At 46.4% G+C, this 14,075-nt stretch overlaps 5 non-coding genes across 5 annotated transcripts; all 5 read left to right on the top strand.

Annotated features, from left to right (window-relative positions):
• The first annotated feature begins 759 nt into the window (after positions 1 to 759).
• On the top strand, positions 760 to 832 carry trnam-cau (transfer RNA methionine (anticodon CAU)). Its single transcript has one exon. It is a non-coding gene; the product is annotated as a tRNA-Met (tRNA).
• A 1,888-nt stretch (positions 833 to 2,720) lies between these two features.
• On the top strand, positions 2,721 to 2,793 carry trnam-cau (transfer RNA methionine (anticodon CAU)). The gene has a single exon. It is a non-coding gene; the product is annotated as a tRNA-Met (tRNA).
• A 1,888-nt stretch (positions 2,794 to 4,681) lies between these two features.
• Positions 4,682 to 4,754, top strand: trnam-cau (transfer RNA methionine (anticodon CAU)). Its single transcript has one exon. It is a non-coding gene; the product is annotated as a tRNA-Met (tRNA).
• Positions 4,755 to 6,642: 1,888 nt separating this feature from the next.
• On the top strand, positions 6,643 to 6,715 carry trnam-cau (transfer RNA methionine (anticodon CAU)). The gene has a single exon. It is a non-coding gene; the product is annotated as a tRNA-Met (tRNA).
• Positions 6,716 to 12,524: 5,809 nt separating this feature from the next.
• On the top strand, positions 12,525 to 12,597 carry trnam-cau (transfer RNA methionine (anticodon CAU)). The gene has a single exon. It is a non-coding gene; the product is annotated as a tRNA-Met (tRNA).
• Positions 12,598 to 14,075: the final 1,478 nt, after the last annotated feature.

The raw sequence follows: 14,075 nt of genomic DNA, 5'->3' as shown, positions 1-14,075 counted from the left end.
TTTGTGACGGGGATTGTTTAGCGTATCCCTTTTAGCCCTTGTGGGCTTCACCTTCATCTTAATGACAAAGGTGTGGGCACACTGTGAATCGCCAGCTTCTCCTTGCAGGTTGCGCCTGTGTTCTAAAGGATAACGTGTCTGAGTCTGCATCGCAAGCTGATGTATTTTTCTCTAAGCTGCCTCAATGTTTTCTGAAGATTTTTCACTTTGGCAGGATGCAGACTGTAAGGATGGCAAAACTGGTCATGCTGTCTGCAGAGCAATTCAGTGCATGCCTCCTTATCGCAGTAGGCAGCACATCAATCCCATCATTTGAAGTTCCTGAGGATAATCTTCAGGCAGGGCAGCATTGTGTTCAAACGATTTCCAACCTCTGATGTCACGTTGCCATCTCTGCTGTTGGCAGAAAGGAAGGCAACTTGCTTGCAGCAGCCCTCCAAATGATTGGTCTTCTCTGTGAAGCAGCATGAGGAAAATGCATTGAAATGTGTGAACTGTGGTTTGAATGAAACAACTGATGGTCGTGACGTTTTGTCTCTTGTGTAAAATCTAGTGGAGAATGTGGGCATCGATCCCACTACCTCTCACCTGCGAAGCGAGCGCTCTGCCACTTGAGCTAATTCCCCCTGGTCGGCACCAAATGTGTGCCAATTGTCCTCACTTTCTGCAAAATGATGTTGTAACAACAGTCCAATTGTGCATGGGGGCTCCCTGATGCCTCAACAAAGTATATGTTATAACAAACACCAACAAACGGAAGCCTTCTTAGCGCAGAAGGCAGCGTGTCAGTCTCATAATCTGAAGGTCCTGAGTTCAATCCTCAGAGAGGGCAGATTTTTATTAAAAAATCCTTCGCGTTTTCCACTTATTTCATATTCCTATCTCCGCCGCTGATAGAAATGCAGACAACCTGCTTGCAGCAGCTCTGCAAATCATTCGGCATCACTGTGTTGTGGCAGATGAAAAACATCTGAAAGTGCCTCACCACTGCTTGCAATGAAACGACGGGGGAGCCTGATGCTTTGCCCAAAGGGAAAATCAATGTGAAGAATGTGGCCATCTATCTGACTCCACCATGCTAATCCAGCTCTCTAACATTTGCAACAATTCCCCCAACTTGGCTGTGTTTTCATGTTTCTGGCTGCCCAGGATCACTTCAGTCACTGTCTCCAAGATACTCGAAAAACGGCAGAGCAATTCTGCTTTGGCTATGCCTGCTACCTCAACACAGCGATTTTTCGAATCGACTCAACGTGACCAAGCAACTGCAGCTTGTACCACCAGCGGAATGGAAAACCACAGTGGCCGGGTAATGATCAGTGAGGGGCCTGAAGGTTCGTATTGGAAAAACAGGGAGGGAAGTTTGCAGTCAGCACAAGTGGAAGGGAGCAGTCGACACCCCTGCCTCAGTGATAGAAATCTTCCTTTGCTTGCAGGTGAGTGCCTACTTTTTGGATGCATTGCTGCTCAAAGGAACTCCTGCTGGCACGCAGATGGAATTGCAGCAGCATCACCACCGTGTTGTCGACTGCCTTCCTCCAGGAAAAGATGTTTCCTCTGCCTTGACAACAACATGTTAAGCTATAATTCAGCTATTCATTTGGCAATACAGTTTCTACCAAAGCATTGTTTATCACGCACTTACTTCTAAAAGTGCACCCATAAATTGTATTCGCCATTCAAGAAGCGACCTAGCGTTGACTTTGGTGTATTAACGCCTCGGGTCTTCTGCTGTACCAACTGAGCCATTGAGGCAAAGCCTCAAAATCCACAGTGTTTGTTCAATGTTGACCGTTCACCTTTTAGCCCTTGAGGCCATTATCTGCATTTTAAAGCCAAAGCTGTGGGTACACTTTGAGCAGCCAGTAGGTTGTGCCTCCTTTTAAATGCACAATGTTTCTGACACTATCTCAATTAATGCCTTCCTCCCTCTCTCCCTCAATTGTTTCAGCATGCATTGCTTTGTGACGGGGATTGTTTAGCGTATCCCTTTTAGCCCTTGTGGGCTTCACCTTCATCTGAATGACAAAGGTGTGGGCACACTGTGAATCGCCAGCTTCTCCTTGCAGGTTGCGCCTGTGTTCTAAAGGATAACGTGTCTGAGTCTGCATCGCAAGCTGATGTATTTTTCTCTAAGCTGCCTCAATGTTTTCTGAAGATTTTTCACTTTGGCAGGATGCAGACTGTAAGGATGGCAAAACTGGTCATGCTGTCTGCAGAGCAATTCAGTGCATGCCTCCTTATCGCAGTAGGCAGCACATCAATCCCATCATTTGTAGTTCCTGAGGATAATCTTCAGGGAGGGCAGCATTGTGTTCAAACGATTTCCAACCTCTGATGTCACGTTGCCATCTCTGCTGTTGGCAGAAAGGAAGGCAACTTGCTTGCAGCAGCCCTCCAAATGATTGGTCTTCTCTGTGCAGCAGCATGAGGAAAATGCATTGAAATGTGTGAACTGTGGTTTGAATGAAACAACTGATGGTCGTGACGTTTTGTATCTTGTGTAAAATCTAGTGGAGAATGTGGGCATCGATCCCACTACCTCTCACATGCGAAGCGAGCGCACTGCCACTTGAGCTAATTCCCCCTGGTCGGCACCAAACGTGTGCCAATTGTCCTCACTTTCTGCACAATGATGTTGTAACAGCAGTCGAATTGTGCATGGGGGCTCCCTGATGCCTCAACAAAGTATATGTTATAACAAACACCAGCAAACGTAAGCCTTCTTAGCGCAGTAGGCAGTGCGTCAGTCTCATAATCTGAAGGTCCTGAGTTCAATCCTCAGAGAGGGCAGATTTTTATTTAAAAATCCTTCGCCTTTTCCACTTATTTCATATTCCCATCTCCGCCGCTGAGAGAAATGCAGACAACCTGCTTGCAGCAGCTCTGCAAATCATTCGGCATCACTGTGTTGTGGCAGATGAAAAACATCTGAAAGTGCCTCACCACTGCTTGCAATGAAACGACCGGGGAGCCTGATGCTTTGCCCAAAGGGAAAATCAATGTGAAGAATGTGGCCATCTATCTGGCTCCACCATGCTAATCCAGCTCTCTAACATTTGCAACAATTCCCCCAACTTGGCTGTGTTTTCATGTTTCTGGCTGCCCAGGATCACTTCAGTCTCTGTCTCCAAGATACTCGAAAAACGGCAGAGCAATTCTGCTTTGGCTATGCCTGCTACCTCAACACAGCGATTTTTCGAATCGACTCAACGTGACCAAGCAACTGCAGCTTGTACCACCAGCGGAATGGAAAACCACAGTGGCCGGGTAATGATCAGTGAGGGGCCTGAAGGTGCGTATTAGAAAAACTGGGAGGGAAATTTGCAGTCAGCACAAGTGGAAGGGAGCAGTCGACACCCCTGCCTCAGTGATAGAAATCTTCCTTTGCTTGCAGGTGAGTGCCTACTTTCTGGATGCGTTGCTGCTCAAAGGAACTCCTGCTGGCACGCAGATGGAATTGCAGCAGCATCACCACCGTGTTGTCGACTGCCTTCCTCCAGGAAAAGATGTTTCCTCTGCCTTGACAACAACATGTTAAGCTATAATTCAGCTATTCATTTGGCAATACAGTTTCTACCAAAGCATTGTTTATCACACACTTACTTCTAAAAGTGCACCCATAAATTGTATTCGCCATTCAAGAAGCGACCTAGCGTTGACTTTGGTGTATTAACGCCTCGGGTCTTCTGCTGTACCAACTGAGCCATTGAGGCAAAGCCTCAAAATCCACAGTGTTTGTTCAATGTTGACCGTTCACCTTTTAGCCCTTGAGGCCGTTATCTGCATTTTAAAGCCAATGCTGTGGGTACACTTTGAGCAGCCAGTAGGTTGTGCCTCCTTTTAAATGCACAATGTTTCTGACACTATCTCAATTAATGTCTTCCTCCCTCTCTCCCTCAATTGTTTCAGCATGCATTGCTTTGTGATGGGGATTGTTTAGCGTATCCCTTTTAGCCCTTGTGGGCTTCACCTTCATCTTAATGACAAAGGTGTGGGCACACTGTGAATCGCCAGCTTCTCCTTGCAGGTTGCGCCTGTGTTCTAAAGGATAACGTGTCTGAGTCTGCATCGCAAGCTGATGTATTTTTCTCTAAGCTGCCTCAATGTTTTCTGAAGATTTTTCACTTTGGCAGGATGCAGACTGTAAGGATGGCAAAACTGGTCATGCTGTCTGCAGAGCAATTCCGTGCATGCCTCCTTATCGCAGTAGGCAGCACATCAATCCCATCATTTGAAGTTCCTGAGGATAATCTTCAGGCAGGGCAGCATTGTGTTCAAACGATTTCCAACCTCTGATGTCACGTTGCCATCTCTGCTGTTGGCAGAAAGGAAGGCAACTTGCTTGCAGCAGCCCTCCAAATGATTGGTCTTCTCTGTGCAGCAGCATGAGGAAAATGCATTGAAATGTGTGAACTGTGGTTTGAATGAAACAACTGATGGTCGTGACGTTTTGTCTCTAGTGTAAAATCTAGTGGAGACTGTGGGCATTGATCCCACTACCTCTCACATGCAAAGCTAACGCTCTGCAACTTGAGCTAATTCCCCCTGGTCGGCACCAAATGTGTGCCAATTGTCCTCACTTTCTGCAAAATGATGTTGTAACAGCAGTAGAATTGTGCATGGGGGCTCCCTGATGCCTCAACAAAATATATGTTATAACAAACACCAACAAACCAAAGCCTTCTTAGCGCAGTAGGCAGCGCGTCAGTCTCATAATCTGAAGGACCTGAGTTCAATCCTCAGAGAGGGCAGATTTTTATTAAAAAATCCTTCGCGTTTTCCACTTATTTCATATTCCCATCTCCGCCGCTGATAGAAATGCAGACAACCTGCTTGCAGCAGCTCTGCAAATCATTCGGCATCACTGTGTTGTGGCAGATGAAAAACATCTGAAAGTGCCTCACCACTGCTTGCAATGAAACGACCGGTGAGCCTGATGCTTTGCCCAAAGGGAAAATTAATGTGAAGAATGTGGCCATCTATCTGACTCCACCATGCTAATCCAGCTCTCTAACATTTGCAACAATTCCCCCAACTTGGCTGTGTTTTCATGTTTCTGGCTGCCCAGGATCACTTCAGTCTCTGTCTCCAAGATACTCGAAAAACGGCAGAGCAATTCTGCTTTGGCTATGCCTGCTACCTCAACACAGCGATTTTTCGAATCGACTCAACGTGACCAAGCAACTGCAGCTTGTACCACCAGCAGAATGGAAAACCACAGTGGCCGGGTAATGATCAGTGAGGGGCCTGAAGGTGCGTATTAGAAAAACTGGGAGGGAAATTTGCAGTCAGCACAAGTGGAAGGGAGCAGTCGACACCCCTGCCTCAGTGATAGAAATCTTCCTTTGCTTGCAGGTGAGTGCCTACTTTTTGGATGCACTGCTGCTCAAAGGAACTCCTGCTGGCACGCAGATGGAATTGCAGCAGCATCACCACCGTGTTGTCGACTGCCTTCCTCCAGGAAAAGATGTCTCCTCTGCCTTGACAACAACATGTTAAGCTATAATTCAGCTATTCATTTGGCAATACAGTTTCTACCAAAGCATAGTTTATCACACACTTACTTCTCAAAGTGCACCCATAAATTGTATTCGCTATTCAAGCATCGACCTAGTGTTGACTTTGGTGTATTAACGCCTCGGGTCTTCTGCTGTACCAACTGAGCCATTGAGGCAAAGCCTCAAAATCCACAGTGTTTGTTCAATGTTGACCGTTCACCTTTTAGCCCTTGAGGCCATTATCTGCATTTTAAAGCCAAAGCTGTGGGTACACTTTGAGCAGCCAGTAGGTTGTGCCTCCTTTTAAATGCACAATGTTTCTGACACTATCTCAATTAATGTCTTCCTCCCTCTCTCCCTCAATTGTTTCAGCATGCATTGCTTTGTGACGGGGATTGTTTAGCGTATCCCTTTTAGCCCTTGTGGGCTTCACCTTCATCTTAATGACAAAGGTGTGGGCACACTGTGAATCGCCAGCTTCTCCTTGCAGGTTGCGCCTGTGTTCTAAGGGATAACGTGTCTGAGTCTGCATCGCATGCTGATGTATTTTTCTCTGAGCTGCCTCAATGTTTTCTGAAGATTTTTCACTTTGGCAGGATGCAGACTGTAAGGATGGCAAAAATGGTCATGCTGTCTGCAGAGCAATTCAGTGCATGCCTCCTTATCGCAGTAGGCAGCACATCAATCCCATCATTTGAAGTTCCTGAGGATAATCTTCAGGCAGGGCAGCATTGTGTTCAAACGATTTCCAACCTCTGATGTCACGTTGCCATCTCTGCTGTTGGCAGAAAGGAAGGCAACTTGCTTGCAGCAGCCCTCCAAATGATTGGTCTTCTCTGTGCAGCAGCATGAGGAAAATGCATTGAAATGTGTGAACTGTGGTTTGAATGAAACAACTGATGGTCGTGACGTTTTGTCTCTTGTGTAAAATCTAGTGGAGAATGTGGGCATCGATCCCACTACCTCTCACATGCAAAGCGAGCGCTCTGCCACTTGAGCTAATTCCCCCTGGTCAGCACCAAACGTGTGCCAATTGTCCTCACTTTCTGCAAAATGATGTTGTAACAGCAGTCGAATTGTGCATGGGGGCTCCCTGATGCCTCAACAAAGTATATGTTATAACAAATACCAGCAAACAGAAGCCTTCTTAGCGCAGTAGGCAGTGCGTAAGTCTCATAATCTGAAGGTCCTGAGTTCAATCCTCAGAGAGGGCAGATTTTTATTTAAAAATCCTTCGCCTTTTCCACTTATTTCATATTCCCATCTCCGCCGCTGAGAGAAATGCAGACAACCTGCTTGCAGCAGCTCTGCAAATCATTCGGCATCACTGTGTTGTGGCAGATGAAAAACATCTGAAAGTGCCTCACCACTGCTTGCAATGAAACGACCGGTGAGCCTGATGCTTTGCCCAAAGGGAAAATTAATGTGAAGAATGTGGCCATCTATCTGACTCCACCATGCTAATCCAGCTCTCTAACATTTGCAACAATTCCCCCAACTTGGCTGTGTTTTCATGTTTCTGGCTGCCCAGGATCACTTCAGTCTCTGTCTCCAAGATACTCGAAAAACGGCAGAGCAATTCTGCTTTGGCTATGCCTGCTACCTCAACACAGCGATTTTTCGAATCGACTCAACGTGACCAAGCAACTGCAGCTTGTACCACCAGCAGAATGGAAAACCACAGTGGCCGGGTAATGATCAGTGAGGGGCCTGAAGGTGCGTATTAGAAAAACTGGGAGGGAAATTTGCAGTCAGCACAAGTGGAAGGGAGCAGTCGACACCCCTGCCTCAGTGATAGAAATCTTCCTTTGCTTGCAGGTGAGTGCCTACTTTTTGGATGCACTGCTGCTCAAAGGAACTCCTGCTGGCACGCAGATGGAATTGCAGAAGCATCACCACCGTGTTGTCGACTGCCTTCCTCCAGGAAAAGATGTTTCCTCTGCCTTGACAACAACATGTTAAGCTATAATTCAGCTATTCATTTGGCAATACAGTTTCTACCAAAGCATAGTTTATCACACACTTACTTCTCAAAGTGCACCCATAAATTGTATTCGCTATTCAAGCAGCAAGCTAGCGTTGACTTTGGTGTATTAACGCCTCGGGTCTTCTGCTGTACCAACTGAGCCATTGAGGCAAAGCCTCAAAATCCACAGTGTTTGTTCAATGTTGACCGTTCACCTTTTAGCCCTTGAGGCCATTATCTGCATTTTAAAGCCAAAGCTGTGGGTACACTTTGAGCAGCCAGTAGGTTGGGCCTCCTTTTAAATGCACAATGTTTCTGACACTATCTCAATTAATGTCTTCCTCCCTCTCTCCCTCAATTGTTTCAGCATGCATTGCTTTGTGACGGGGATTGTTTAGCGTATCCCTTTTAGCCCTTGTGGGCTTCACCTTCATCTTAATGACAAAGGTGTGGGCACACTGTGAATCGCCAGCTTCTCCTTGCAGGTTGCGCCTGTGTTCTAAGGGATAACGTGTCTGAGTCTGCATCGCAAGATGATGTATTTTTCTCTAAGCTGCCTCAATGTTTTCTGAAGATTTTTCACTTTGGCAGGATGCAGACTGTAAGGATGGCAAAACTGGTCATGCTGTCTGCAGAGCAATTCAGTGCATGCCTCCTTATCGCAGTAGGCAGCACATCAATCCCATCATTTGAAGTTCCTGAGGATAATCTTCAGGGAGGGCAGCATTGTGTTCAAACGATTTCCAACCTCTGATGTCACGTTGCCATCTCTGCTGTTGGCAGAAAGGAAGGCAACTTGCTTGCAGCAGCCCTCCAAATGATTGGTCTTCTCTGTGCAGCAGCATGAGGAAAATGCATTTAAATGTGTGAACTGTGGTTTGAATGAAACAACTGGTGGTCGTGACGTTTTGTCTCTTGAGTAAATTCTCGCGGAGAATGTGGGCATTGATCCCACTACCTCTCACATGCAAAGCGAGCGCTCTGCCACTTGAGCTAATTCCCCCTGGTCGGCACCAAACGTGTGCCAATTGTCCTAACTTTCTGCAAAATGATGTTGTAACAGCAGTAGAATTGTGCATCGGGGCTCCCTGATGCCTCAACAAAGTATATGTTATAACAAACACCAACAAACGGAAGCCTTCTTAGCCCAGAAGGCAGCGTGTCAGTCTCATAATCTTATGGTCCTGAGTTCAATCCTCAGAGAGGGCAGATTTTTATTTAAAAATCCTTCGCCTTTTCCACTTATTTCATATTCCCATCTCCGCCGCTGAGAGAAATGCAGACAACCTGCTTGCAGCAGCTCTGCAAATCATTCGGCATCACTGTGTTGTGGCAGATGAAAAACATCTGAAAGTGCCTCACCACTGCTTGCAATGAAACGACCGGTGAGCCTGATGCTTTGCCCAAAGGGAAAATTAATGTGAAGAATGTGGCCATCTATCTGACTCCACCATGCTAATCCAGCTCTCTAACATTTGCAACAATTCCCCCAACTTGGCTGTGTTTTCATGTTTCTGGCTGCCCAGGATCACTTCAGTCTCTGTCTCCAAGATACTCGAAAAACGGCAGAGCAATTCTGCTTTGGCTATGCCTGCTACCTCAACACAGCGATTTTTCGAATCGACTCAACGTGACCAAGCAACTGCAGCTTGTACAACCAGCAGAATGGAAAACCACAGTGGCCGGGTAATGATCAGTGAGGGGCCTGAAGGTGCGTATTAGAAAAACTGGGAGGGAAATTTGCAGTCAGCACAAGTGGAAGGGAGCAGTCGACACCCCTGCCTCAGTGATAGAAATCTTCCTTTGCTTGCAGGTGAGTGCCTACTTTTTGGATGCACTGCTGCTCAAAGGAACTCCTGCTGGCACGCAGATGGAATTGCAGAAGCATCACCACCGTGTTGTCGACTGCCTTCCTCCAGGAAAAGATGTTTCCTCTGCCTTGACAACAACATGTTAAGCTATAATTCAGCTATTCATTTGGCAATACAGTTTCTACCAAAGCATAGTTTATCACACACTTACTTCTCAAAGTGCACCCATAAATTGTATTCGCTATTCAAGCAGCAAGCTAGCGTTGACTTTGGTGTATTAACGCCTCGGGTCTTCTGCTGTACCAACTGAGCCATTGAGGCAAAGCCTCAAAATCCACAGTGTTTGTTCAATGTTGACCGTTCACCTTTTAGCCCTTGAGGCCATTATCTGCATTTTAAAGCCAAAGCTGTGGGTACACTTTGAGCAGCCAGTAGGTTGGGCCTCCTTTTAAATGCACAATGTTTCTGACACTATCTCAATTAATGTCTTCCTCCCTCTCTCCCTCAATTGTTTCAGCATGCATTGCTTTGTGACGGGGATTGTTTAGCGTATCCCTTTTAGCCCTTGTGGGCTTCACCTTCATCTTAATGACAAAGGTGTGGGCACACTGTGAATCGCCAGCTTCTCCTTGCAGGTTGCGCCTGTGTTCTAAGGGATAACGTGTCTGAGTCTGCATCGCAAGCTGATGTATTTTTCTCTAAGCTGCCTCAATGTTTTCTGAAGATTTTTCACTTTGGCAGGATGCAGACTGTAAGGATGGCAAAACTGGTCATGCTGTCTGCAGAGCAATTCAGTGCATGCCTCCTTATCGCAGTAGGCAGCACATCAATCCCATCATTTGAAGTTCCTGAGGATAATCTTCAGGGAGGGCAGCATTGTGTTCAAACGATTTCCAACCTCTGATGTCACGTTGCCATCTCTGCTGTTGGCAGAAAGGAAGGCAACTTGCTTGCAGCAGCCCTCCAAATGATTGGTCTTCTCTGTGCAGCAGCATGAGGAAAATGCATTTAAATGTGTGAACTGTGGTTTGAATGAAACAACTGGTGGTCGTGACGTTTTGTCTCTTGAGTAAATTCTCGCGGAGAATGTGGGCATTGATCCCACTACCTCTCACATGCAAAGCGAGCGCTCTGCCACTTGAGCTAATTCCCCCTGGTCGGCACCAAACGTGTGCCAATTGTCCTAACTTTCTGCAAAATGATGTTGTAACAGCAGTAGAATTGTGCATCGGGGCTCCCTGATGCCTCAACAAAGTATATGTTATAACAAACACCAACAAACGGAAGCCTTCTTAGAGCAGAAGGCAGCGTGTCAGTCTTATAATCTTATGGTCCTGAGTTCAATCCTCAGAGAGGGCAGATTTTTATTAAAAAATCCTTCGCCTTTTCCACTTATTTCATATTCCCATCTCCGCCGCTGATAGAAATGCAGACAACCTGCTTGCAGCAGCTCTGCAAATCATTCGGCATCACTGTGTTGTGGCAGATGAAAAACATCTGAAAGTGCCTCACCACTGCTTGCAATGAAACGACCGGGGAGCCTGATGCTTTGCCCAAAGGGAAAATCAATGTGAAGAATGTGGCCATCTATCTGGCTCCACCATGCTAATCCAGCTCTCTAACATTTGCAACAATTCCCCCAACTTGGCTGTGTTTTCATGTTTCTGGCTGCCCAGGATCACTTCAGTCTCTGTCTCCAAGATACTCGAAAAACGGCAGAGCAATTCTGCTTTGGCTATGCCTGCTACCTCAACACAGCGATTTTTCGAATCGACTCAACGTGACCAAGCAACTGCAGCTTGTACCACCAGCGGAATGGAAAACCACAGTGGCCGGGTAATGATCAGTGAGGGGCCTGAAGGTGCGTATTAGAAAAACTGGGAGGGAAATTTGCAGTCAGCACAAGTGGAAGGGAGCAGTCGACACCCCTGCCTCAGTGATAGAAATCTTCCTTTGCTTGCAGGTGAGTGCCTACTTTTTGGATGCGTTGCTGCTCAAAGGAACTCCTGCTGGCACGCAGATGGAATTGCAGCAGCATCACCACCGTGTTGTCGACTGCCTTCCTCCAGGAAAAGATGTTTCCTCTGCCTTGACAACAACATGTTAAGCTATAATTCAGCTATTCATTTGGCAATACAGTTTCTACCAAAGCATAGTTTATCACACACTTACTTCTAAAAGTGCACCCATAAATTGTATTCGCCATTCAAGAAGCGACCTAGCGTTGACTTTGGTGTATTAACGCCTCGGGGCTTCTGCTGGACCAACTGAGCCATTGAGGCAAAGCCTCAAAATCCACAGTGTTTGTTCAATGTTGACCGTTCACCTTTTGCCCTTGAGGCCGTTATCTGCATTTTAAAGCCAATGCTGTGGGTACACTTTGAGCAGCCAGTAGGTTGTGCCTCCTTTTAAATGCACAATGTTTCTGACACTATCTCAATTAATGTCTTCCTCCCTCTCTCCCTCAATTGTTTCAGCATGCATTGCTTTGTGACGGGGATTGTTTAGCGTATCCCTTTTAGCCCTTGTGGGCTTCACCTTCATCTTAATGACAAAGGTGTGGGCACACTGTGAATCGCCAGCTTCTCCTTGCAGGTTGCGCCTGTGTTCTAAAGGATAACGTGTCTGAGTCTGCATCGCAAGCTGATGTATTTTTCTCTAAGCTGCCTCAATGTTTTCTGAAGATTTTTCACTTTGGCAGGATGCAGACTGTAAGGATGGCAAAACTGGTCATGCTGTCTGCAGAGCAATTCAGTGCATGCCTCCTTATCGCAGTAGGCAGCACATCAATCCCATCATTTGAAGTTCCTGAGGATAATCTTCAGGCAGGGCAGCATTGTGTTCAAACGATTTCCAACCTCTGATGTCACGTTGCCATCTCTGCTGTTGGCAGAAAGGAAGGCAACTTGCTTGCAGCAGCCCTCCAAATGATTGGTCTTCTCTGTGCAGCAGCATGAGGAAAATGCATTTAAATGTGTGAACTGTGGTTTGAATGAAACAACTGATGGTCGTGACGTTTTGTCTCCAGTGTATAATCTAGTGGAGAATGTGGGCATTGATCCCACTACCTCTCACATGCAAAGCTAACGCTCTGCAACTTGAGCTAATTCCCCCTGGTCGGCACCAAATGTGTGCCAATTGTCCTCACTTTCTGCAAAATGATGTTGTAACAGCAGGAGAATTGTGCATGGGGGCTCCCTGATGCCTCAACAAAGTATATGTTATAACAAACACCAACAAACAGAAGCCTTCTTAGCGCAGTAGGCAGCGCGTCAGTCTCATAATCTGAAGGTCCTGAGTTCAATCCTCAGAGAGGGCAGATTTTTATTAAAAAATCCTTCGCGTTTTCCACTTATTTCATATTCCCATCTCCGCCGCTGATAGAAATGCAGACAACCTGCTTGCAGCAGCTCTGCAAATCATTCGGCATCACTGTGTTGTGGCAGATGAAAAACGTCTGAAAGTGCCTCACCACTGCTTGCAATGAAACGACCGGTGAGCCTGATGCTTTGCCCAAAGGGAAAATTAATGTGAAGAATGTGGCCATCTATCTGACTCCACCATGCTAATCCAGCTCTCTAACATTTGCAACAATTCCCCCAACTTGGCTGTGTTTTCATGTTTCTGGCTGCCCAGGATCACTTCAGTCTCTGTCTCCAAGATACTCGAAAAACGGCAGAGCAATTCTGCTTTGGCTATGCCTGCTACCTCAACACAGCGATTTTTCGAATCGACTCAACGTGACCAAGCAACTGCAGCTTGTACCACCAGCAGAATGGAAAACCACAGTGGCCGGGTAATGATCAGTGATGGGCCTGAAGGTGCGTATTAGAAAAACTGGGAGGGAGGTGTTGAGTTTGGGTAGGGTGCTCTTTCCAAGAGCCGGTGCAGACTCAAAGGGCCGAATGGCCTCCTTCTGCACTGTAAATTCAATGATAATCTATGATTAATCTCGGACAAAGGTTCGGCACAACATCGTGGGCCGAAGGGCCTGTTCTGTGCTGTATTTTCTATGTTCTATGTTCTATGAAATTTGCAGTCAGCACAAGTGGAAGGGAGCAGTCGACACCCCTGCCTCAGTGATAGAAATCTTCCTTTGCTTGCAGGTGAGTGCCTACTTTTTGGATGCACTGCTGCTCAAAGGAACTCCTGCTGGCACGCAGATGGAATTGCAGCAGCATCACCACCGTGTTGTCGACTGCCTTCCTCCAGGAAAAGATGTTTCCTCTGCCTTGACAACAACATGTTAAGCTATAATTCAGCTATTCATTTGGCAATACAGTTTCTACCAAAGCATAGTTTATCACACACTTACTTCTCAAAGTGCACCCATAAATTGTATTCGCTATTCAAGCAGCAAGCTAGCGTTGACTTTGGTGTATTAACGCCTCCGGTCTTCTGCTGTACCAACTGAGCCATTGAGGCAAAGCCTCAAAATCCACAGTGTTTGTTCAATGTTGACCGTTCACCTTTTAGCCCTTGAGGCCATTATCTGCATTTTAAAGCCAAAGCTGTGGGTACACTTTGAGCAGCCAGTAGGTTGGGCCTCCTTTTAAATGCACAATGTTTCTGACACTATCTCAATTAATGTCTTCCTCCCTCTCTCCCTCAATTGTTTCAGCATGCATTGCTTTGTGACGGGGATTGTTTAGCGTATCCCTTTTAGCCCTTGTGGGCTTCACCTTCATCTTAATGACAAAGGTGTGGGCACACTGTGAATCGCCAGCTTCTCCTTGCAGGTTGCGCCTGTGTTCTAAGGGATAACGTGTCTGAGTCTGCATCGCATGCTGATGTATT

This window comes from Scyliorhinus torazame, chromosome 11, assembly GCF_047496885.1.
Source record: "Scyliorhinus torazame isolate Kashiwa2021f chromosome 11, sScyTor2.1, whole genome shotgun sequence".
Lineage (NCBI taxonomy): Eukaryota > Metazoa > Chordata > Chondrichthyes > Carcharhiniformes > Scyliorhinidae > Scyliorhinus > Scyliorhinus torazame.
Note: the sequence above shows the minus strand (reverse complement) of the source record. Positions and strands in the feature narration are given on the sequence as shown.